This window comes from Lepus europaeus, chromosome 16 (assembly GCF_033115175.1).
Source record: "Lepus europaeus isolate LE1 chromosome 16, mLepTim1.pri, whole genome shotgun sequence".
In the NCBI taxonomy this organism is placed as follows: domain Eukaryota; kingdom Metazoa; phylum Chordata; class Mammalia; order Lagomorpha; family Leporidae; genus Lepus; species Lepus europaeus.
The window spans coordinates 48,915,522-48,940,079 of record NC_084842.1 but is presented as its reverse complement, the minus strand read 5'-3'; the positions used below and the strand labels follow the sequence as shown (position 1 = coordinate 48,940,079).

Genomic DNA, 24,558 nt, shown 5'->3' with positions numbered 1-24,558 from the left:
CTGAGAGCAGTTTGACAACTACCAAGTTGATAAATAAAGTCAAATAAACTCACCCCAGTAGTTTTCTTGTAATGCTAAGTGCTGTCTAATTCTAGAACTCTGGAAATGAAGAAGACCTGCTTGTCTTTCTAGAAGTGTATGTGTTGAATGAGGTTATTTTTCTCTGGCTCTGGGGAATTCATTTTAGTCCTTTAAGACCAGACTTTTCCAGCCTTTAGGGACCACATACTTGGACTGGCTCATGGCCCTTTCTTCTATGTTCAAAGCTAGCAGTGGAACATCCTCAAACATCTCTGGCAGTGCTGTTACCTTCTTTCACTTACAAGGCTCCATGGCTTACAATAGGCCCTTCCAGGCAATCCAAACTAACCACTGCATTTGCAGACCCTAATCACACCTGCAAAGTCTCTTCCGCAACGCAAAGTAATGTATTTATAGGTTCTGGAACTAAGTTCAAATGAACACTTCAGCTTCGTACCTCAGATATCCTTTTCCTTGTCTCTTGCTACGTATCAAATAGATGACGATGTTTATAAAACAAAGGTTGAATATAAAATAGAGGCTCTTCCCCCAGAGCCTCCAGAAAGAATGCAGCCCTTAGGGCATCTTTAGTGAAACTTGTCTGGACTTCTGATCCCCAGAACTTAGAATAGTTTGTATTACTTTAAAAAAAAAAAATTATTTATTAGGGCCGATTCTGTGGGACAGTAGTTAAACCTCCGCCTTCAGTGTCAGCATCCCATAGGGGTGCTGGTTCAAATCCCAGCCGATCCTCTTCTGGTCTAGCTTTCTGCTTATGGTCTGGGAGGGTAGTGGAAGATGGCCCAAGCCCTTGGGCCCCTGCACCTATGTGGGAGACCTGGAAGAAGCTCCTGGCTCCTAGCTTCATATCGGCCCAGCTCCAGCCATTGCAGCCATTTGGGGAGTGAACCCATGGATGAAAGACCTCTTTCTCTCTGTCTGTACCTCTCTGTAACTCTCCCTTTTAAACAAATAAATAAATAAAATCTTTAAAAAATATTTATTTTCATTTTGTTTGAAAGCTAGAATGGCAGAGACAGAGAAACAGAGAGAGGTCTTCATCTGCTGGTTCACTCCTCACATGGCTGACACTGCCAGGCTGAAGCCAGGAACTCCAGAACTCCCATGTGGATGGCAGGGGCTGAAGTATTTGAGCCATCATTTGCTACCCTCCCAGGGTGTGCGTTAGTAGGAAACTGGATCAGAAGTGGAGCTGGAACTCAACACAGGCACTCTGATATGGTAGGCAGGCATCCCAAGTGGCATTTTAACTGCTGTGCCAAACACCTGCCCCAGTTTCTAATTTCAAGCCACTAAGAAGTTTGTGGTGATTTGTTACAGCAGCAATAGTGAAACTGACGTTGTTGAAGATCACATAATTAGAAAAGAAAGTAGTCTATAAAACCTAGCCTTGAGCTCAACTAATATGACTCTGGAGAATAACCAGCAGGCCGGCTGAACTTGACCCTAGCATGGTAGAATGTATTACATCTCATTAAGAAGTGAGACTGTTGGGAAGGGAGTTGATTAGTCACATAATTTGAAGCAGATTTTAATGATGTTTATCCAAGTACCCACCAGAGTAGCCTGTCTAGTACTTTGTCGTACTTAGAATATAACCTAGTTGTAGAGAATGATACATGAGACTAATTTACACTGATGTTGGTAAATATATATTCGATAACTTATTTGATTCCATTGCTCATTGTATAAAACACACATTTGACTATAGCTTCCTGTGTGGCACATCTGTATGGAGAGAATGCTGTGAGCAAACATTGGATCACCTGTGCATCACTGCTGTCTTCCCCTGCCTTCCTGCCTCCTGATGGAACCTTGATTTTGTAATCTATCCTCTCTGGAGCACAAATCATGATTGACCTCAGCCAATCAGGATGGACTCAATTTCCTTGTCAGTGATTGGCCAGATGTAGCTGTGGCAGTAAGACATGTGCCAGGAGTCTGAAGGCACAGATATGCCTCCCTGATAAAAATATTGAAAGGGGGAGAAATAATCTTCCACTGAGTGTTGTCATGTCCGCATGTGACACCTGTAGTGAAGGAGCCATCTTGAAGTCGTTAATCATATGTGCTGATGACGGAACAGAAGAACTTGGGCCCTTGAACTTGTTGAACAACTGAAATAATAAACCTTGGAGATGGCTATGGGGACTTCTTATTGAGTGATAAAAAAACAAATGAGTTGGTCTATACTTGGAGTAATTAATGTATTGTGAAGTCACTGATTTGTCCTAAATTATATAGTGCCAGGATTATTTCCAGCAGAGTTGCTCTGAAATGGAAAATATCATCTCCCAAGGACAGTCTTTTTGTCCTTAGAAATACTAAGCACAAGTTGAATAACTACTTGATGATTTGGGATTCCAGCATGAGGGGAAGTCTGGATTACATGTCCTTAGATCTTTCTAACTGGAAGATTCCAGCTTCCCGATTCTGAAATCAAAATAATGTAGCATCCCTTGCTGAGGCTGAGAAAGGGCAGACTGCACTCAGCATCTCCATTTGGGCCTCTGCAGCTCACCAAGGATCTCTGCTTTCTTTGAGGGATAGGTGTGGAACAGTTGCTCATTTTTGTAAGTAGACGGTTTTCTTTTCTCTGACTTTGTTGACTGTTGGATTGGGTCTCTTGTTTCTAGAGAGAAAGCAGGAAGAAATAATTGTGTCACGATGTAAAAGTTCTCTTTTATTGTTAAGATGCACCGATCTAGGGAAAAAAGAAAGTGTATTTGAATAGATGCCAGGAATGTTTGTCTTGTTGTAGTCTTTTGAGCATAGTTCTTCCTTTTGGAATATAGACCAGTTATTCCAGTCTTAGGTTTTAGGGTCAGAATGAAATAATAATACTTTGGAAAAATAATAGTAATGATAAGTGTTTTGTGTTATTTGAGTTTGTAAGTTGATAATAATTCTTTATTGAGTTAATAAGTAGTTCAAGTTGATTTCTCTTTTGAATTTTAAGGTGATAGAAGCTAAATATTTTATTTTGTTTGGGCTCAATCTTTTATTTTTTTCCCAGAAACCTTTTGTTTAAGGAATACAAACATTATGCTTTCATAAATACAACCCTAGGAATATAGTAATTTTTCCCACCCTTCCAACCTCTTCCTCCTCCCTCTCCTATTCCTATTCTCATTTTTATTTTTTTCACTAAGATCTATTTTCCATTAACTTTTTTTTTTTTTTTTGACTGGCAGAGTTAGTGAGAGAGAGACAGAGAGAAAGGTCTTCCTTTTTCCGTTTTTGTTCACCCCCCAAGTGGCCAGCCACTATGGCTGGTGCGCTGTGCCAACCCGAAGCCAGAAGCCAGGTGCTTCTCCTGGTCTCCCATGCGGGTGTAGGGCCCAAGGACCTGGGCCATCCTCCACTGCCCTCCCAGGCCACAGCAGAGAGCTGGACTGGAAGAGGAGCAACTGGGACAGAATCCGGTGCCCGGACCGAGACTAGAACCCGGTGTGCCGGCACCGCAGGCGGAGGATTAGCCTAGTGAGCCGCGGCGCCGGCTATTTTCCATTAACTTTCTACACATACGATTAATTCTATACTAAGTAAAGAGTTCAACAAATTGTATAAAAAAACCTGTTCCTCAACAGGCGAAACAAGGGGTATTCAAAGTCATCGCATCTTGTATGTGTATAGATTACCTTTTAGGTGCTCTGTTAGTTATCACAGATCAGGGAGAACATATCGTATTTGTCCTTTTGGGGCAGGCTTATTTCACCAAATATGATGTTTTACAGTTTCATCCATTTCGTTGCAGACAATGGGATTTCTTTTTTTCTTTTTTCTTTTTTTTAACCACTATGTGGTATTCCATGGTGTGTATAACCCATAATTTCTTTGTCCTATCTTCAGTTGATGCCACTTGGTTGATTCCATGTCTTAGCTATTGTGAATTGAGCTATAATAAACTTGGGGTACAGATAAAGTTCCGTAGATATCTGTTAGGTCCATTTGTTGTATAGAAGTGATTAACTCTGTTGTTTCCTTGCTGATTCTCTGTCCTGTTGATAGATGCTAAATAATTTAAAAACAGAATGCAAATGATTAGTCTATTGTGAACAGTAAAGAACACCAGAATTAAGTCATTCACAGTGTTTAATTTTCAGTTGTCTTATATTAAAAGTACGGCACAAAGGTTTAAGTTCAGGTTTTAATTTTTTTTCCTCTTTTTTTTTTTTTAAGATTCATTTATTTGAAAGTCAGTTACACAGAGAGAGGAGAGGCAGATAGAGAGAGAGAGAGAGAGAGATGTCTTCCATCCGCTGGTTCACTCCCCAATTGGCCACAACGGCTGGAGCTGCACCGATCCAAAGTCAGAAGCCAGGAGCCAGGAGCTTCTTCCAGGTCTCCCACATGGATGCAGGGGCCCAAGGACTTGGACCATCTTCTACTGCTTTCCCAGGCCATAGCAGAGAGCTGGATTGGAAGTAGAGCAGTTGGGTCTTGAACTGGTGCCCATATGGGATGCTGGCGCTTCAGGCCAGGGTGCTGGCCCCAGATTTTAATTTCTTTAAAAATTTTTTAAAGATTTATTTATTTATTTGAAAGGCAGAATTACAGAGAGAGAGAGAGAGGTCTTTCATCTACTGGTCCACTCCCTAAATGGCCACAATGGCTGGAGCCACACCGATCCAAAGCCAGGAATGTGGAGCTTCTTCCAGGTCTTTCATGTGGGTGCAGGGGTCCAAAGACTTAGGCCATCTTTCACTGCTTTCCCAAGCCATATCAGAGAGCTGGATCAGAAGTAGACCAGGGGGCCGGCGCTGTGGCGTAGCAGTTAAAGCCATTGCCTGCAGTGCCGGCATCCCATATGGGCGCTGGTTTGAGACCTGGCTGCTCCACATCCAATCCGCCTCTGCCATGGCCTGGGAAAGCAGTGGAAGATGGCCCAAGTCCTTGGGCCCCTGCACCCACATGGGAGACCTGTAAGAAGCTCCTGGCTCCTGGTTTTGGATCAGCACAGCTGCGGCCATTGCGGCCAGTTGAGGAGTAAACCAGCAGATGGAAGACCTCTCTCTTTCTCTGCTTCTCCTTTTCTCTCTTTGTAACTCTGACTTTCAAATAAATAAATAAATCTTAAAAAAAAAAAAAAAAAGTGGAGCAGCCAGGACTTGAATTGGCACCCACACAGGGATGCCGGCATTGCAGACAGCAGCTTTACCCACTATGCCACAGTGCTGGCCCCAAGTTTTAATTTCCAACATGACCTAAATATGCATGGCGTAGACGAGGGGAGGACTAGCCACATATTATTTAAGGATCCTTCTCCATCCCCCCAAGAAACCATTTATTTAAGGAGTACAAATTTCATAAGTACAACTTGAGGAATACAGTGATTCTTCTCATCATACCTGCCCTCCCACCTCCATTCTCACCCCACCCCTTCCTTCTCCCTTTCCCATTCCCATTCCCATTCCCATTCCCATTCTCCATTAAGAGAAAAAAAGCTCCTCAATCAAGATAAGGGCTGTTCAAGTCATTTTAAGCATTCTTTCGAACTTGATTGAAGCTTCCTTGGTCCTTGTTTTCTCATAACGTTAATTTGGCTTAAGCTACAAGGAAAATAAATTAACATTGATAGTTTAAAGATGATAGTCTTTTCTTGAAGGCTACCACACATTTCAGAAGCTGGAAAATGGCCTCAGAGTAGACCTACTTGTCTTCTGGAATGGTGACGGGACTGGTAGTTTTGTGAGGTTCCTTCTGGTTTTAGGCTTCTGTTTCTTTAACTTTCCCAAAACCTGCTTGCTCACTCGCTCTTGCTCTCTCTCTCTCTCTCTCTCTCTTAGAAAGGGAGAGACAGAGAGAGAGGTCTTCCATTTGCTGATTCACTCCACAAATGTCTACAACAGCCAGGGCCGGGCAGGCCGAAGTCAGGAGCCAGGAGCTTTTTCCAGGTCTCCCATGTGAATGCAGGGGCCCAAGGACCTGAGCCATCTTCCACTGCTTTCCCAGGCACATTAGTAGAGAGCTAGGTGGGAAGTGGAGCAGCCCTGACTCAAACTGGCGCTCATATGGAATGGCAGTGCTGCAGGTGGTAGCTTTACCTGCTAAGCCACAGTGCTAGCACCCCCACCCCTCCACCTACCCTGACCCCAACCCCTTCTGTTAGTGAAACTTTTTGTAGTTCAACTTCAACTTTGGCCATCTCCTTAACCTGACAATCTTTATAAAGCCATGGCTAACCCTGAGCATTTAGTCAATAGAGGCACATTTGTCTTTGGCATTTTCCTGTCCCTCTTGATGTTAGCTGTTTCAGACGTGATGTATAGTTCTTGTCATCTTGCTCTCAGGAAGCCATATTGATCTTCCCTGGGTAGTGATAGATTCCAGATCATCTTCATTATTACCCTGCAACAGAATTTGTCACTTCTGCCTGTTTCCTGCCTCGTAAGCCTCCATTTGTTCTATGGTAATTGATGTTATACTCAACCATGGAGTTGAGTATGTCTGTACATTTTATTGTGTTGTCCTTCCTCCCCTTTACTTAAACAACAACCCGCGAATGTCTGAAGGCATAGTTTGGCCTCCTGTAATTTGTAGCCTGGGTGCCTGTGACGTCTGTGAGGTGTCCTGTACCTAGGAGGTGGGTGATTGCCGCTGCCTTGCTCCTCCTCCTGCTACTTGCCGCAGTAGCTCAGTAGGGCCACTTGGTTTAGTGTTCTCATTGCCTTGTTGAATTGCATGTAATAATTTTTTAAAGCACCCTGTATTTTCATTATACACCTGCTCCTAGAAATTATGTAGCCATTTTGTCAATGAGCTTTTATTCATCGCCTGCTTTTTCTCTTGTGTTTGTTTCCAGCTTCTCCCTGTGAGCTTCCAGTGCTGCCCCGTCCCCTGCCATATTTTAAACTTCATCTTCTTCCTTTTAGTTTTTGTTCACTCAGCCAGCCCTAAAGTGTTCTCATAGTCACAGCATTGGTTTTTTTAGTAGCTTGATCAGTTTGCCAATCAATTGCAGTTCTTTCTTGAGCTTAACAGACTTTTTTTCCCATTCTGTTGAGGAGCCTCTGTAATAAGTTTCTTCAGTTTCTGCCAATGAGTTCTATTCTTCAAAAATTGCACGCACCTATTTTGGGTCGGTAACATTCTGCATTTAATTGAAGTGTAACTGTTCACGTAGAGTTGGCCCTGGAGCTGACTGAGTTACTGATGGACTCAAGTCTGTCCCAGTGCAGGCTGGAAAGTCCCTGTAGCATGTCCTGCTTTGCTGTTGTCGGCTAGATCACGGAGTAGCATTGAGGGGTTTTGGTTTCTTGAATGATTAGTCTATAGAATATGGTTTCATATATAAAGGCGGTTAGAATTGTTCGAGTAGGAGAGGGAAAAAAATAAATGAGCAGAAGTGGAGTATGTTACTAGCACATTGTGCTAGGGAGAAAGCCCCAGCAGGATTCTGACGGGGCTGGCTGGGGTGGGGTAGCATTTTAGCTGATGCCTTTCTGAGCTGGGCAGCGGGCTCCCTAACTGGTGAAGGGAGAGCAGTCCCGGAAGAGCCAACACAGGTTCAGATGCTCTTAGGAAGGGACAGTTGGAACATAGTGAAGGCACTGCGGATGTGTGTTCATGCCGGTAAACAGGTGTGGGGAGAGCTTTTCTGGTTTTGTAAGGGGAGGATAATAGTTGCTACATTTAAGAATGCTGGAGCCCAGTGTTTTTTGTTTTTTGTTTTTTGTTTTTTTAAATATGTATTTATTTATTTGAAAGAGTTACAGAGAGGAGAGGCAGAGAAAGAGAGGAATCTTCCATCCGCTGGTTCACTCCCCAGTTGGCCACAATGGCTGGAGCTGCGCCAATCCGAAGCCAGGGACCAAGAGCTTCTTCCAGGTCTTCCCAAGTGGGTGCAGGGGCCCAAGGACATGGGCCATCTTCTACTGCTTTCCCATGCCATAGCAGAAAGCTGGATCTGAAGTGGAGCAGCCAGGACTTGAACCCACGCCCATATAGAATGCTGGCTCTTCAGGTGGCTGCTTTACCCGTTACACCACAGCACCGGCTCCCCGGAGCCCAGTTTTTAAAAAATGGCAAACCAGTACAATGCTAGAAGGAAGTTTCCCCATTGTGCTCAGATAGATGCTTGAGATCATCAGTAACTCGGTCAGCTCTGGGGCCAACTCATTGTGAACAGTTATGAATTAGACAGTATTATTTTTGGGGATAATGACTGGGAAAAAGTCTATAAGCTCAGTATGCAGTTTTCTATCTGCAGATGGTTGAATCCAGCAGTGTGGATCCAGTGGATACTGAAGGCCAGCTGTATAGTCAAGTGTCTGAAGTGTTTGTATGTTTCTAACATAAACAAATCTCCCCTTTCCTTCTAAATGTGGTTTGTTTATTTATTTATTTATTTATTTTTATTTTTGACAGGCAGAGTGGATAGTGAGAGAGAGATAGCAAGAAAGGTCTTCCTTTTTGCCGTTGGTTCACCCTCCAATGGCCGCCGCGGTTGGCGCGCTACGGCCGGCACACCGCGCTGATCCGAAGGCAGGAGCCAGGTGCTTCTCCTGGTCTCCCATGGGGTGCAGGGCCCAAGCACTTGGGCCATCCTCCACTGCCTTCCCTGGGCCGTAGCAGAGAGCTGGCCTGGAAGAGGGGCAACCGGGACAGAATCTGGAGCCCTGACCGGGACTAGAACCTGATGTGCAGGCGCCGCAAGGCGGAGGATTAGCCTGTTGAGCCGCGGCTCCTTCTAAATGTGTACCAGCAGTTCTAATGGATTGTAGACAGATCACATACTTGTTGAAACTAACAAACTTGAGATTTTGCCCCACCTACCAGCATAGTTTAAATACTTGGTTCTTATTTTCATTTGATAGAACATAGCTGTGGTCATTGCCTGCTAAAATCTGTATATGGTAGTAGCCATCAACTTTTAGCGTCAATGGAAGGAGTAGCATAGTCTGTGAACATTCAAAATAGCCTGTGTATGGAGGCAAATGTTTGCATGGTAACTTGTAGAACATAATGGCTAGTTAATGCAGGGGTGTCACTGGCTTGTATTCTTTGCAATAGAATAGTAATTTTTCAATTAAGTGGATATTTGCCTTGAATGTGAGTTGTCTAATTTTATGATCATATCATAGGAGAACTTAGCACTACCGTATACCCAACTATGATGTAATCTTGATGCTGTGCTCATAGACTAGTGAAGTCTATAATGGGGCATTTTTTAAAAAAGTTTCTTGAGTTCATAAACATTTCATCATTGCATGAGAAAATAAGGAAACTAGCATTCTTGCGTTGTTATTTTCATTAATCTGTTTTGAGACTGCCTTGTCCATTGTGCAAGTTTTAAACACCTACTTTATACAAAACGTAAAACTAAAATACCTAGAGAAGTGGCGGACAGGAACCGGCACTATGGTGTAGTAGGTTAAGCCTCTGCCTGTGGCGCCAGCATCCCAAATGGGCACCGGTTGCTGTTCCAGCTGCTCTTCTTCCCATCCAGCTCTCTGCTAGTGGCCTGGGGAAGCAGTGGAAGATGGCCCAAGTGCTTGGGTCCCTACACTCGTGTGGGAGATCCTGAAGAAGCTCCTGACTTTGGATCAGCCCAGCCCCAGCCGTTGTGGCTATTTGTGGAGTGAACCAGTGAAGAGAAGACTTCTCTGTCTGTCTGTCTGTCTCTCTCTCTCTAACTCTATCTCTCAAATAAATTAATTAAAAAAAAAGATGGAGGATATGAAAACGACAGCTCGTTCTTTCAAGTTAGGGATAGACGTCACTTAGGAGGCTGGATAGTCAGGTGAAAAGTGTGTATTTGGAATGCTCAGCTGGCTTTTCAGAGACTGGTAGGAGTAGAAGCCACGCTCAAAGAACACGGGGGGGTGGGGGGGGCAGTCTGTAACTGCAGACCCCACCACACCTAGGGTATGGCTCCAAACCTGTGTTGTGCCGTCTGAGACCACTTGTCTGGCTTGTGCCTGGCTGAGGACTTTCTCTGTCCAGCTCCCTCTACCTGGCGTGCTGCTGCTCCGGTTCCTTTGCTGGCTAATTCCTGGTCTGCCATTTCCTCTCTGCTTAGATGTCACATCCTGCAAGGGAGCTCATGGGGGCCGCTGGGCAAGCACACATGAGCTGCACTCTGCAGAAGCACTGCCCGGTGGAAATCAAGAGTTCTGGCTCCTACTCTCATTGCCCCAGGTATTTTTCTTTCACAGCCAGGAACATTGTGAACCCCCATGTGTGCCCGCATGTTTATGCAGTGGAACCATAGGCTCGCCGAGGGTGGGCCTCTAGGCCTCTACCCCAGGTCCCAGCACCTAGTTAGTTTGCAGTAAACAGTTTTCGGATGTGTGAACAAATGTGGTTCGCAAATGGGAGCAGTAAAGAGAAACCGGAAGAAAGGCATTAGCTCAAGGCAGTGTTGTGTTGAAGGAAATGGATTATGGATTGATTGGTCTCAGGGTCAAGAAACGTGAATGTGTTTGGAGACAAAAGCCAAGGAGCTGTTGAAGGAGAAGCTGAGGCTAAAAGTGAGGGAGGTAAAATGAGGTTGTCCAGGAGATGGGGACAGGGAAAGAGTGGAAGAAGGAAGAGAAGGGAGAAGAGGAGGCACAAGGGGAGACAGGGGTTTGGAAATAACAGTCAGCCACCAGCAGAGTGTAGCGAGGGCTGAAGTAAAATCACACGGTGTCGAGCAGTCTGCTGCTGCGTACCGCAGCACTTTGAGTTGTGGTGGCATGATAGCCAGAGAAAACTGCCGAGGGAGATGTCTGGAGCCTTACCCAGTGGGTGGCCCTGGTTTCACTCACTCCCTGGCACGGAGTCAGGAATGATGCATTGCGATTGTTAGACTGGCCTGTCGCATTTGGGGGTCGGGGAGATGTGTGCGTGCGAGTCGGGCTGGGCCAGGGTGCTGAGACCTGCCGTCGTCCCATGCAGAGGGTTAGCTGTGCCACTGTTTCCTGTAGATGTGGAGCGAATATGAAAACTGTAAAGTAAGTGGACAGCTAATGATTTCCTAGCATGTTTTGTTTTGCTTTGCTTCCTTCCTGAGAGACTGATTTTCTTTAGTGATGCTTTTTGAAGTCTATACATTGCATCTATTGCATCTGTAATGCTGGCTGTCACATAAAATGGCAAGATCATACTTTTTTTTTTTTTAAGGATTTATTTATTTATTTGAAAGGTAGAGTTACAGAGAGGCACAAGGGTGAGGGAGAGAAATAGATATGTCTTCCATCCACTGGTTCACTCCCCAGATGGCCACAACGGCCAGAGCTGTGCTGATCTGAAGCCAGGAGCCAGGCGCTACTTCCAGGTCTCCCACGCGGGTGCAGGGGCCCAAGGACTTGGGCCATCTTCCACTGCTTTCCCAGTGTACAGCAGAGAACCACAGCAGAGGGACTCAAACCGGCAGCCTGTGGGATGCTGGCACAGCAGGTGGCAGCTTTACGCACTACACCACAGTGCCGGCACCAAGAGCATGCTTTTGAAGGAGCTGGGTCTGGAGTCTTAAGATCATGGAAGAATTCTGTGGCAACAAATCAATTTTACTGGATTGGCTGCTTCTCCAGGGCAAAAGATTTGCAAAACAGTTGATTATTGCTGACTTCCCTGGCATGCACTGTGCTGTTGAGTCTTCAGGAGTAGCTTCCAGACCTTGGGACATGCCCCTGGTCGTAGCAGTCAGGAGTGAAAGGAGGAGCAGAGATGGACAAGCGCTGGAAGAAGCAAGCAGTGCCCAGGTGAGAGCAGCACAGGGCCCAGGCCGCGTCGCCAGTGGCCGCCACACGTGATAGCAAGCTCCTCTGTGGCTGTGACCACAGGAATTCCCACGTTCACAAGGTGGCTCCTGGCAGATGGGACTTAAGTTTTTCTGTCTCTTTCTATTTTGAGGAACACAATCAACAGAAGTTTGAAATGCTGAAATACTAAAGCATCTTTGAAGAACCTTTTGGTAAGATTTTTCCTGGTACCAACATTATACTCTGGAAATATAAGATGTAAGTGCAAGGTCCTTGCCCCCATTCTCGTGTTTTAAGTTTCTTGAGCAGCCTTTTTGCTGCCCTCCTGAAATCCCGCCTCCCTTTCGTGTGCGTCTCTGGTGTTCCTCTAGCCATGTTGGAAATGACAGGCGGCACGTGCCAGGCCAGTAGCATCATGTATGCACTTAATGGACCTCCGGCACTTTCCACAGCTACATGAGAGGTAACCGTGGTAATAATTAACGTTCTGACAGGTGCTAAGATTGTTTTCTGGACTTCTTCCTTTCCTCTCTGTGTGCCAACAGTACTATCGAGCGTAGCTGTAATACTTTGCTTGTGCAGACTTTCGTATTTACATGTGAAAAGAAATCTGAAGGATGTGGATTTTTGAAACTGTGGTAGATGAGCATTGTGTTTCAAAAAGTACCAGTTCATACTTCTCCCGGGGCGCAGTTTGAGTGCCGTCTCCCCCAGACTCTTCAGATTCCTCATCAGACTGCCAGCATCTCATTTTGGTGTGAAATTCTTTTGAATGGATTTGAAGATATTTTCATATGATAACCAGTTTTTTTCTTCAGTGAATTGTAGGCAACTGTTAACCATTTTTCATTGGGTTATATTTTTCATAACAGTTTGTAATGACTCTATCCATAATATGTGTGTATCTATACCCATAATATTTGTTACAAATATTTCCCTCGATTTATTGTTTATAAGTGGTGTTTTATTTGGTTTAGCATTTTCCCCCCCTTTTTTTTTTTTAAATCAATCATGTCCTTTTTTGGCTTCTGTATTTATAGTCCTTCCTGTGCTTTAAAATGTGTCTTAGGAGCTGCAGGTAAAGCCTTTGCCTGCTGTGCTGGCATCCCATATGGGCACTGATTCTTGTCCTGGCTGCTCCACTTCCGATCCAGCTCCCTGCTAATGGCCTGGGAAGCAGCAGAAGATGGCCCAAGTTGTTTGGGCCCCTGCACCCACGTGGGAGACCCGGATGAAGCTTCTGGCTTCCTCCTGCCCCTGCCCCTGCCCCTGCCCCTGCCCCTGCTGTTACGGCCATATGGGAAGTGAACCAGTAGATGGAAGACCCCCTTCTCTCTCTCTCTGTCTATCCCTTTCTCTGTGTAACTCTTTGACTTTCAAATAAATAAATAAACTTTAAAAAAATGAATAAATAAAATAGATCTTAAACATTTTTACCCATTTTGTCCACAAATATTTTTATGACTCTCAGGCATTCATTTATGATACTTTTCTTTTACAGAAAGCTTTTAATTTCATTATTTATTTGTGAGGCAGAGAGTGAGTGAGCCCAAGCCCCCATCTGCTGGTGCACATCCCAAATGCCTGCAAGCGCTGGGGGCACCAAGCAGACTTCTAAGAAATACGGTGTTCAGATGACAGGCTCACGTCTAGTGTGTTGCCAGGTTTAACTCCTTTCTGTATAGAAGATCCAGTCCAAACCAAAGAGACAATTTATCATGAGAATGTTTTTGACATTGGGCATTCTTAAATAGGAATTGTTTCTATCAGTCTTTGATTCTGTCATTTGTTGAAATTTATACCTAACTCACTAGAATTCATTGATCCTGTTAAATGGGAGACTTCTATGTAGCACTTCTGAAGTGACAGATGGATTTTTTAGTTTTATGATCAGTATAATTAATGACTGGGAATAAAATTAGTAAACCAGAGCATGTCTTCTGAGTGTTAAAATCTCATTACATTAGCACCAGAGGCCATGATCAGAGTGGGAGTAGTGCAAGCTGTACCCTTGTCACAGTATTTGTGATTGTGGACTGTAGCTCGTATAATGAAACATGGAGCAGTTGAAGCAAAAAAGAGGTGCAGGGGTGAGGGCATTGCAGCTGTGAATGTCACACGGATGAGGGGAAAAACTTGAAGGCAAGATCTGAGTTCTGCAGAGGCCAGTGAGTGCGCCTCTTAGCTACTTTTAGTTTTTGCCAGTGAGTGGTAGAGTTGAGTAAGAGGTGTGGGCGAAAGATAGACTCCCTCTGTTGATGCAGGACAGATTTGGGGTCTATAGATAAGCGGATGTTTAAGGCTTATCTATTAATTCGTTATGGTTTTTTCTGAAGTGTGTAACATGCTGAAAAGAGCAGGGCTCTTGCCTTGGCAGAGAAGGACTGGCTGCTTGTAGATAAGATCAGCACGCAGTTTTCCATAATTCAGACGTGACTCTATCAGAAGATAAGCCTTTGGAATTAGTCTGTGGACATCAGTGGGAAAGAACTTCCAGAGCTTACTGATTTAAACTTAGATGTCACTCCACACGAGCCTTTTTTCCATATATTTCTTTGTAAGTTGCAATGTATTATTTGAAAGCGTGATACCTAGACCTATGGACTTCAAAGTCAAGCCATGTAACTCTTAACTATGGTCTGGATACTAAATGCGTTGGGCTCCTTGAGAAGTTATAAAAGATAATCTAACTCAGAAATATGTTTACGTTGTTTTAAAATAAACACAGGGCTTCGATTGAATCAGATGCATCTATTTTGATGGTTTAGGGCGATGTATCCTATTTCCCAAAAATTAAAGAATTTCATTGGTATACACAGAACCAGTAGAGAAATGCAAAACATTTCACAGTAATGTTAATATGTAGATTCTGCTTGGTAATTTATAAAATACCTTTAATTAGTGTGCATGAATGGTATAAAATTATATTTGTCTTCAGTTCACTACCGCTAGGGCCGGTTCTTTGAGTGGCAGCAAAATTTCTGAATTTTAAATTATGGCTTCAGTTAAATGGAGGGACTCTTCTATTAAGTGAGTTTTGAAGGTATTTGGCTGATTTAACCTTTCAAAACAGTCTGGGGCATTAGGTTTGGGATCAGAACTACCAGCATTCTCCACATGCAGGGGAATTGCCTTTCAGGATCAGTACAGGGTTATGGAAACAAGCTTCACACTGAAGAGGCACATGATGACCGCAGGTCAGTTACCACGTCAAGATTCAGGATCCTTAGTGCATTTTGCTTTTTATAAGCCCTAGAGTCTCATTCTGTTGTCACTTAAGATATACCGACCTCCTATCTCTTGCGGAAACATAGGAATCCTCATTTTCTGTCTCCGTAGCATCATAGCCCAGACTGAGGGCCCCGAATTAGGAAACAGGCCCCTAGGCTTGCTGAGGAGGTTGGAACCTGTCACTCTAAGCATTTGACATCTGGCTCTGGAAGCAATCTTTGTTGAATGAGTCAGTGCTTTGCTTTGATGGGAGAAATAGGTTAATTTTGATGTACTACTATCATTGCTGTTGGTGCCAGGAATTCTGAATACCCAGGAATTCTGAATACCCAAAAGTATATTTCTTAGGTTAGGGGCAGGTCATTGTTTTTTATGTTTGTTTTTTTTTTTTTTTTTTTTTTAAAACTTATTTCGAGAGAGACCCTCAGCCCATCTGCTGGTGCAGCCTCCAAAGGCCCAAAGCCATGAGGTGGGAGGGAAATCTTGGACCCCAGGTGTGTGATAGGGGCCATGACCTCCTGCCTGGGGAGGGGATGGGGGGGCAGCATGAGCAGGAAGCTGGAACAGAGAACTAAGCAGGGACTTGAACAAGGCACGCGAAGCTATTTAACCATTGCCTGGAAGGATGCTACCCCTAGCTTGTGGTTACTCTGCCCACTTGGGCTGCAAATCAGCTCCACTGAAAGATCAACTGACTCCATTAAGGGAGCCCCACTTCCAAGCAGAGTGTCTGGGTTTGAGTCCCACCTCCTCCTTCCACCGCCTCAGCACTGGCTCCAAGCTTCTGGATTCTACAACAGAGCCATACGTGTGGGGTTGGGACTTGGATTGCTGACAGCTCTCTGAATGGGAACCTTGATGTCCAAAGCAGTGTTACTGAGCCACCCTCTCAGGACCCCAGAAAACATCTTTTGGGTTATTACAACCCCCCACAACAGGACAGAACTACAGGCCTTCCTGCCCAACCCAAACTAGCCCAGACCTTGGTATTCTTCCCTTCCGTAAGCTATGGGAAGCGCCCACCCATCACGGGCTGGGCCAGGAAGCTGCCACCACCCTCCCTCAACCCCTACCCCAGTATCCGCTGCTCAGCTGTGGAGCGGAGGGGGCGCCGTGGGTGGGAGACTGCGAGGAGGGTCCCAGGAAACGCCTGCGAGCCTTCCTGAGCGGTGAGGGCCAGGCCATCGTCATTGCTTCAGCGTGCCGCGGTCCCTTCTTGCCCTGGTATGTCTGTCAAAACCCAAGGTGCTAACTTCATTAATAATGTTATACTACACTAACAAGGAAATGTTTTATAATCTCAGGAAGTGAATAACATAGAGCCAGCCTGGAATTTGATTGTCGTCATTTGTATCCTCAGCAGCTAACAGGACAAGAAGGGCACCCTTCTCTGTGTAGAAATGTGTGCGTTTTCACTTTCTGTGCTAAAATGCCTTCTAATTGTTGATTTGAGTGTCATGTGAGAGGTTTCATTCCATGCTCGTTTGTTCATTCACATGTATTTTTATTTTTAGCGCTAAGCCAAAGGCAGGAGGCCTCAGCCTGACATGAGGTGGTTTTGAGGTCATCTGATTTCTGACTAGAAGGTGTGCGATCGCCTCCTCCTGAAACCACTTCAGACACAATGGTAATGGCAGAACCTGAGAGAGAGGGGCCTGCATGTTCTCCCTTTCTGTTCTCCTACCCTGATTCTCCCTTTTGAAGATTTTTAAATCTTTACAGTTGTGAACAAAATATTAAAAGACCTGTTATCTTAACTGGTTCAAGTAGTTAACAAAAACATCATGAGGCTACATGTCAATCAACTGTTCAGAGGTTTTTTTTTTTTTTTTTTTTTTTTTTTGAAAAGTGAGCTTTAGTGAGCTACTTAACTAGCAACAAAAGATTTATTTTTATGGGGAAAAAAAAAAAAAAAAAAAACCCAAACAGACAAACCCTGAGCCATTAGGAGTTTGCAACTTGAAGCACTGTTTTCTTTGAAAACCAGTGGGGCTTGCTCTTAAAAGGGAATTCAGACTTAAGTTTTTTGTACTAGAAAATAAGGATTCTAGCCACAACCTCTTTTTTCTATGGAAATTCTGATGTTTTATATATGTGTGTGTGTTGGTGTATTTTACTTTTAAAAATATAAATTGCCCATTGAGAATGCTATTTGTGTTAGTCCTGCTTTAATTATTGTATGTTCAAAATATATTTTATAGCTGAAGTAATAGAATTAGCTCTTGGCGATTACAGCAAAATTTGACTTTATTATTGTGGACTGTGTCCTGTTAAATATGTTGCTATAACAGTGCTTATAAGGCCATTATTAGGTTTGATTCCCCTAGGAAGAGAATCCTAACAAAGTTCTTTATTCAAATTCAGATTTTCTACTGAGCCATTATTTCAAATAAGTTCTTTATGTTATTTCATTTCATTCACAGCATGTAACAAATAATAGCAAGAATAGTGTCACACATTTACTTATATTTAACCTAAATTGTGCGTTTGTTTAATTGATGTGATGCTGAGAAAATTGAAATTCATCTTGGTCTGGAGGGCAATCAAGAGTAGAAATTCCAAAAACCTAATTCCAAAAACCTGAAAACATTGGAATTTCTTTCTAAAAAAGGTCCTGTTTTCATGTTTTGGAGGCTTAGTTGTCAGCGTAGTTCTGTTAATTCCGTTTCTGCAGGGGCAGTATTTTCTTATCCCTCAATCTCAGGTTTCCAGAGTGACTTAAGATTTAGAAACCATGTCTGATTTCTTCATATATATCACTGCATGTAGTGATAAAAGCAATTGCCCGCACACAGTAAGAACAAGCTACTCACGCACCTGCCATGGGTCCTGCCAGGCAGCTGGGAGCGCAGTGACTTCATGTCTGTAGTCTCAGAGTGGGCGTCAGCAGCCCGCCTGGCCTTGGTCCACAGTTCTGCAGTGTGCAGAGAGTTCTCTCCTGATGTGTGCTCTCACCCTTCTGGGAGTGTCAACCCTGAACTCTTAGTCTTCTATAGAATAAGTACGTAAGCCAGTAGTAGAAGATTGTTCACATAGTTCACGTTCTTTCTATTCATGTTTTGATGAGAAACAATTACTGATATTTTTATTTTTGGAATTCCTAATGGTTTTACTGCTTCTTTCTTCTCTGCCTCTAGAAAGCATACCTGTCTTAGGTCTTTTGGAGGCTGGAAGAACTTTGAAGAATATCTTACTTTTTGTGCCAAAAGTTAATGTAATAGAAGGACAACAATTTCAGCCACTATTAATTTTTTGCCAGAGAGTAGTTTATAAAGATGTGAATTGTACAACAATGAGATCTATAATTTCTTTTATGCCTCTGAATATCTGTATGATAACTTGAAACAAAAAAAAGGCAGAAGTAATGTTACTTTAAAGCCTCAAATTATAAATGTGAAGAAATTTTGTCCCAGTAAATACTAGTGAATTAAGTGTGTACGAGTGTGGTTTAATATGTATTTTGCTATATGTAAACTGTCTTGTTCTTAAGCTAAACTTTATTAATATTTTTAAGAGTTTATAAGGTGAGAAAATGTTTTGAAAATTATAAAAGTAAATATTGACCTTTTCTAAGAAAGTCTTTTTCTTTGACATTGTTTAATTTTTTTCCTTTTTGTTTTTTAGGTTTGCAATTTTTTTTGGTGATGGCATGTTCAGAATCTTGGATCCCTAAATTGAATATATTGGAAATATTTAGGAACCCTGGAAATTATGTTTTTGTGTACATATTGACTTACTAGGTGAATCAATAAATTTAATAAAAGTACATAAAAGAGCAGATATTATAATTTTGTACTTCTGAGTAGGCATGCATTCTTCAATTGTCAGCTGTCAGTGTCGTACTGTGGAGATAGTTATCTCTTTAGGATTTTTGGGTTCTTGGACCTTATATTTTCCTAGGCAGTTTTGTTGTTTCCTCACATGCATGTTTGGTCAGCTTCTTTTCTTTCTACCTTGCAGTATAGGTTACTTAGTTCAGAGGTAATTTGCAGGAAGGGGGAGAAAAGAATTAAGTGACAATCATAAAGGTTGTAATTACAAAATTCTAGCCTGGAAAATGGTCTTGGAATAATCAAAATTAGAATATGCAAATTCTACCCAAATTAAATCCAAATATACTTGTGGCAAAATGCTGCCAATTTCAAAATTAGACATTATTATGTAGGACAGAAGTGCTAATGAGGAGGAAAAAGAGCTGCTTAGTTTCACCTCCTCCATGTCTCCCTACTGTTGGGTGAATGAATTACTGGAAAGTCAAATGGTCAAAAGATAGGCAGGGTGAATGAAGAGGACAAGGGAAACCTTTAATCTCCAGGAGGGGTTATTTTTCCTTTTAAAAAGGAAAAATATTACAGTATACTATGTAACTGAACATACTGTTTGAAGCTGTGGGCTACTTTCATGTAGAAGCAGAATGTGGACTGGGTGTTCTTGACTATAGGAATGGTTGGAGAACTTGCATTTGATAGAAGAATCAGTCTTGAGTGACCGTAGTGCAGTATTTGTTGTCTTTTTCTGTTGCCTGCCCTGCTGGCATTCAGATTTGAGGAACATTCTAGGGGCAAATAGTTATTTTGGTGGTCAAGTGTACCTCCCAGCACTTTAACCAGAGCTGTTTACACAAGATTGATTTTTTTTTTCTTTTTTAATTTATTTGAGAGGTAGAGTTATGGACAGAAGGAAAGACAGGGAAAAAGGTCTTCTATCCGCTGGTTCACTCCCCAAATGGCCACACTGACCAGAGCTGAATTGATTCGAAGCCAGGAACCAGCAGCTACTTCCAGGTCTCCCACTTGGGTGCAGGGGCCCAAGCACTTGGGCCATCTTCCACTGCTTTCCCAGGCCATAGCAGAGAGCTGGATTGGAAGGAGCCGGGACTAGAACTGGCACCAGTATGGGATGCTGGTGCCACAGGTGGATATTTAGCCTACTATGCCACAATGCTGGCTCCCCAAGATTTTTTTTTTTTAATTTTTAATTTATATTTTTAAACTTATTTTCTAAGGAATACAAATTTCGTAAGTACCGCTTTAGGAATATAGTTATTCTCACCATACCTGCCCTAAGATTGGTTTTTAAGACCACATTCAGAACAACTTAAAAAGGATAAAAGGGTGAAGATGAGGATGCAGAAAACCGTAGAGGTTGCGTGGGCTCAGAAGAATTTTTATATATTAATTTAGTTCACGTTTTAAGTTGAAGGTTTGTGCAGTGTTCCTAAAGTTAGTGAACCGCAGTGTTCCTGACATCTGTATTAGACTTGTAGACCAGGCTGTTACATCGTCCCCACTCCTCATCCCACCCCCGCTTTTGCTTTTCTTTGTTTTTAGAGGAATTGGCTGATAGTTATTTAATAGAAGGTGCAATGAAAGCATTAGATAGATTTTTAAAAATAAAATAAAATTTTAATCTAAATTTCCATTACAACTGGCTTTTGAAAAACTCCCTTTCTGTGATACTTCTGTCAATAGAGGTGTTTTCTCAGCCGATTCTAGCCACAATATTGCCTGGATGCAGGCATTTGATATACCCAGAAGGAATTAGCCAGACAGGAAAAATCTTGGTTCCTACTGGAATGAATATTTAAAAGACCTTCTTAGATTCTGAAAACTGTGAGTATAAATGAAAGAGACCCAAGAGAGGTGAAAACTTAAGAACCTCAGAGTGAAAAGCCGGGTGGAGGTGGAGGGTGGGCTGTTAGAGGGCCAACTCCAGTGCACTAGGGAAGTGGGCCGCCCTCCTGGGCGGTAGGTGTGGGGGCCTGCACAGCAGGCATGTTGACGGGCTGGTGGCTGCTCTCGCTTAGCGGGGCAGCATTTCAAGGGAAGTCAGTGGTCTTTGGAAATACTGGTATGTTTCCTCACAGTGGGTTTTATTTTATTCTGATACAGTCTAAATGAGTATGTGGCTCAGAGTTCAATGAATTCAAAATAAGTATCTTAAATATCAGGAAAAAATGGTATAAACGTCTCTTGTCCCTGTTATATAACTTAGAAAATAATACAGAATTCTGAGCATAGAGAATTGAGGGCCTGCATATAGTCGGTGCTTGTTGGTTACTTTCTAGAAACTTCTAAATAAAACCTCAGATTTGTTTTTGAATTTTCTGTTGGCCTTGATTATACTGTAAAAGCATTTCAGTCTGTGTCTCGTAGGAAGTATGTGCCTTCCTGAGTCACTAAACCACTGAGAATTCAGAAGTCTGAATCTGTTTGCCTGAGGATGAACAGATCTTGTGGGTGTGGGTGCACTAAGTCCACAGGGACACACAAAATGAGCCTGCGCCCAGAATGGCTTTTTGTATTTGGGAAGCTGTAGGCAAACTCCTTTTGAAGGTTTGCAGAAAGCTGTGGGTCCTTCCCCTGAGAAGACTGCGCACACCTAGCATCTTCTGGGACTTTCTAGGAACGCCAAGACTGGCATGGCCACGTGTCGGGGAGCCCTGATCCTGGAAGAGCCTCTTCATTTCACTGTGCCCTTGCTCTGACTTTGTTCTCCTGAAAGAGATTGTGTATGGCCCCGGCATGGTGCAGCATCCAGTCTTGAAGGCTGCTTCGTGCTCCTCCATACAAAGAACTATAAAGCGACAGTTCGAGAGCTCCATATTGAAATGGACCAAAAATGCCTGCCAAGGAGCCAGACCTGCAGATGGTAAGAGCAGAGTCCCAGGCGTTGAGGGCGCAGTGAGCCACAGTCCCCAGAGCAGATGTTGCCTGTGAGTGCAGCAGGTTTTTATTCCATAAGTTAAATGTTAATGTCTTATTTTTAAAATGAACATATTTATCTAAAACATATTATGATGAAGATTTTCTCTTATATGTGACTTTTTCTCATGTCTTGGGATGTCAAATTCATGATGTAAAATGTGTACTTAAGATTATGACAGTGACTGGAAATTTGGGATTCTGTTGTCTTGTGATTTTTAAATTTTAGCATGTTTTTGGTATAATTGTCAAGTTTTCCAAATAAATCCATTTTTCTTCCTCACAGTTTTTCTTATGTGTGTTATTTCTGAATTTTATGAATCCATGTATAAATTTAGAGAAAACTCTTCTTCAGTTTATATTTTGACCTAGAATGAATATATTTGATTTATGTCATTAGAAATGTGTTCCAACAAACAAGTCTATTTGAGTGGCTGTAATCTCCATTTTGGAATCTTGGATCATCAGCCTGTTACTTCATTCATTGGGAGTGTCCTGCAGAATTCAGCTTCACTGAGGTCATCCTTGAAGAATCAGGAATGTGAAGAAACTGGAACATCAGGACCAGTTGCTCAAGAGACACTATCAGAGCGACAGCACAGCACCTTCTGCAAACATCTTAGAAGGTGTTGCTGTTCGCTCAAGAGACAGAATTCAACTGTCTGATGAATTGGACCTAAAATAACCTCATAAAATGTATCTTTAATGTAAGCAGAGTGTACCTCTCACCTGGAACATTTCTGTCTGTCCGTACTACTGCTGATGACCCACAGTGGCGGAGGGGAGCCTCCAACAGTCAGCCCGACTGAAAGTTGGACATTTATTCAGAATTTGAACGTGCTTTCATCCTTCGTTTTGGAGTATAATAGTTTGGGCTTTTCCAGTGCCTCACAGTCTGTCCCCAGAGAAAATGAGCTCTGATGCGCCTGAGCTGACCCACGTCTTGGAAACCTGTCTGTTTCTTTCCCATCCTGCAGTCTGCAAAACGTGGGTAAGCACTGAACACAGTGGGTTCCAGTGTGGTCGGACTCCCGTTCAGCCTGTCTGATCACCCTGCCGAAGTCCTTTCATTTCCGGGCCAGCTCTTTGCAGTGGTGCCCTAGCTCCGCCCCTTTGTCTTCAGTCCAGTCTTCTTCCCTCCTTTCGTCATGCTTGTGGGCGGAGGAGAGCCGCTCAGCTGCCTGCTGTCTGCAAAGGCCGCCCACTTGCTTCCCCCCATTTCCATCGCCCTTGCTGCTGCCGCTCTCGGGGGAAGACAGAAGCTCTAGACCTAGGCATCTCGGCTGTCCAAGGTTTGGCTGTCGAAATGTACGGCATTTTCAAAATGTGGTTGTTGAGTTGTGCTGTTGGAGTAGCAGCCACTGGGCATTTGCTGTGTGGTAGGCACACCCACACTTCTCCTCCAGCCACCATGGTCTCCTGAGGCCAGGAGTGGACCTCTGTGTGGCTCAGGTGTGGGAAGACCTATCACAGACTTGAGTGTCAGCTTGCTAGTTCTTGGAGGTGTGAATTAAAGAGATCCATTGGAGAATCTGTGAGATCTCCCTCAAGCTAGAAAAACAAATCATGTCAGGAAGACTTGGATTTGTAAAAAATAAGCAGTTTTTGTAAAACCCGCAGAAGCCCACATGGATTGTCCAGGTGTGTCTTACTTTAAGAAACAGACTAACTAGCCCTTTAAAAATATAACCTTGTTACCATGGCAAACTGAAATGATCATATTACTCTATAAACTTTTTATGCTTTTAGACACTGCTGATCCATTCTCTGTAAAGGAAAACGTACTGTGTATTATAAGTAAAAACTAAGTGATCTAATTAAGATACGAATAGTTTGAAATTGTTCTTTGAGGAAAAATTTGAAGCATGGTATTGTTTTACTTTTCATGCAAGATACACATAAATTCTTAGAGGCTGCTAATATGTGTGTGTGTTCCACTTAGAAAAATACTGTAAACTGGGCCCAGCAATTTTTTCCAGTCTTTGTGTCTGAACTTTGTGCTGTCATGAGCAAGTGCTTGGGATTAGGGTGCTGAAAATCCACAGCAAGCTTTTCTGTGTATGTAGCAAACTTGGTTTAAATAAAGTAGCTCTGTGCTCTGAAGGAACTTTTAGTCAGCAAATTTTTGTTTAAAAAATTTTGAGTTTTTAAAGAAGGGAAATGAACAGGAAGATCTACAAATAAGGTGATCTAAATCAGACTTTGCAACTTTTCTGCTGAGATTTCACAGTGATTGGGAGTGGGTGGAATGGGGCCATGGAGTGGGAACACATAGTCTGGAGCCTGTAGCAGGAACATGGTGTTGGAAGGGAAAGGCAAGAGCTGCTCCCAGGGTCAGCAGGAATGTGGTGTGTGTGTGAGGTCAAGGTTAAGGGGGTCTGTCCTCACAGCTTCTGCACGACTGGTAGAGGATGGTACTGATCTCTGGCAAAAACAGGCAAAAGAGCAATAGTGTGGGAGATTTCAGAATTTTTTCAGTTAAAAAAAATACCCTTGAAACTTTTCCGTTATCACTGTTGTATGCCCATATTTGGTAAACTGAAGTTTATAATTTCTGAGTCCTCTAAAGACAGTTTTTTAAAAAATTATTTATTTGAAAGAGTTACACAAAGAGAGGAGAGGCAGAGAGAGAGAGGTCTTCCATCTGCTGGTCCACTCCCCAATTGACCGCAATGGCTGGAGCTGCGCCGATCCAAAGCCAGAAGCCAGGAGCTTCTTCCCAGTCTCCCACGTGGTGCAGGGGCCCAAGGAGTTGGGCCATCTTCTACTGCTTTCCCAGGCCACAGCAGAGAGCTGGATCGGAAGTGGAGCAGCCGGGTCTGGAACCGGCGCTCATATGGGATGCCGTCGCTTCAGACCAGGCATTAACCCACTGCGCCATAGCGCTGGCC

The 24,558-nt window shown here is 43.2% G+C and overlaps 1 protein-coding gene across 2 annotated transcripts in view; it reads left to right on the top strand.

Moving 5' to 3' along the window:
• XKR6 (XK related 6) overlaps positions 1–24,558 on the top strand; it is a 293,183-nt gene that overhangs the window by 74,242 nt on the left and 194,383 nt on the right. Inside the window, exons 2-3 of one of the 2 annotated variants that reach the window (XR_009868218.1) lie at positions 16,478–16,590; positions 18,588–19,962. The exons of the other annotated variant lie outside the window; for it this stretch is intronic. The gene's annotated coding sequence lies outside the window, so the exon portion shown is untranslated. Of the gene's footprint in view, positions 1–16,477; positions 16,591–18,587; positions 19,963–24,558 lie in introns of those variants that run through there. 2 annotated transcript variants of the gene reach the window in all.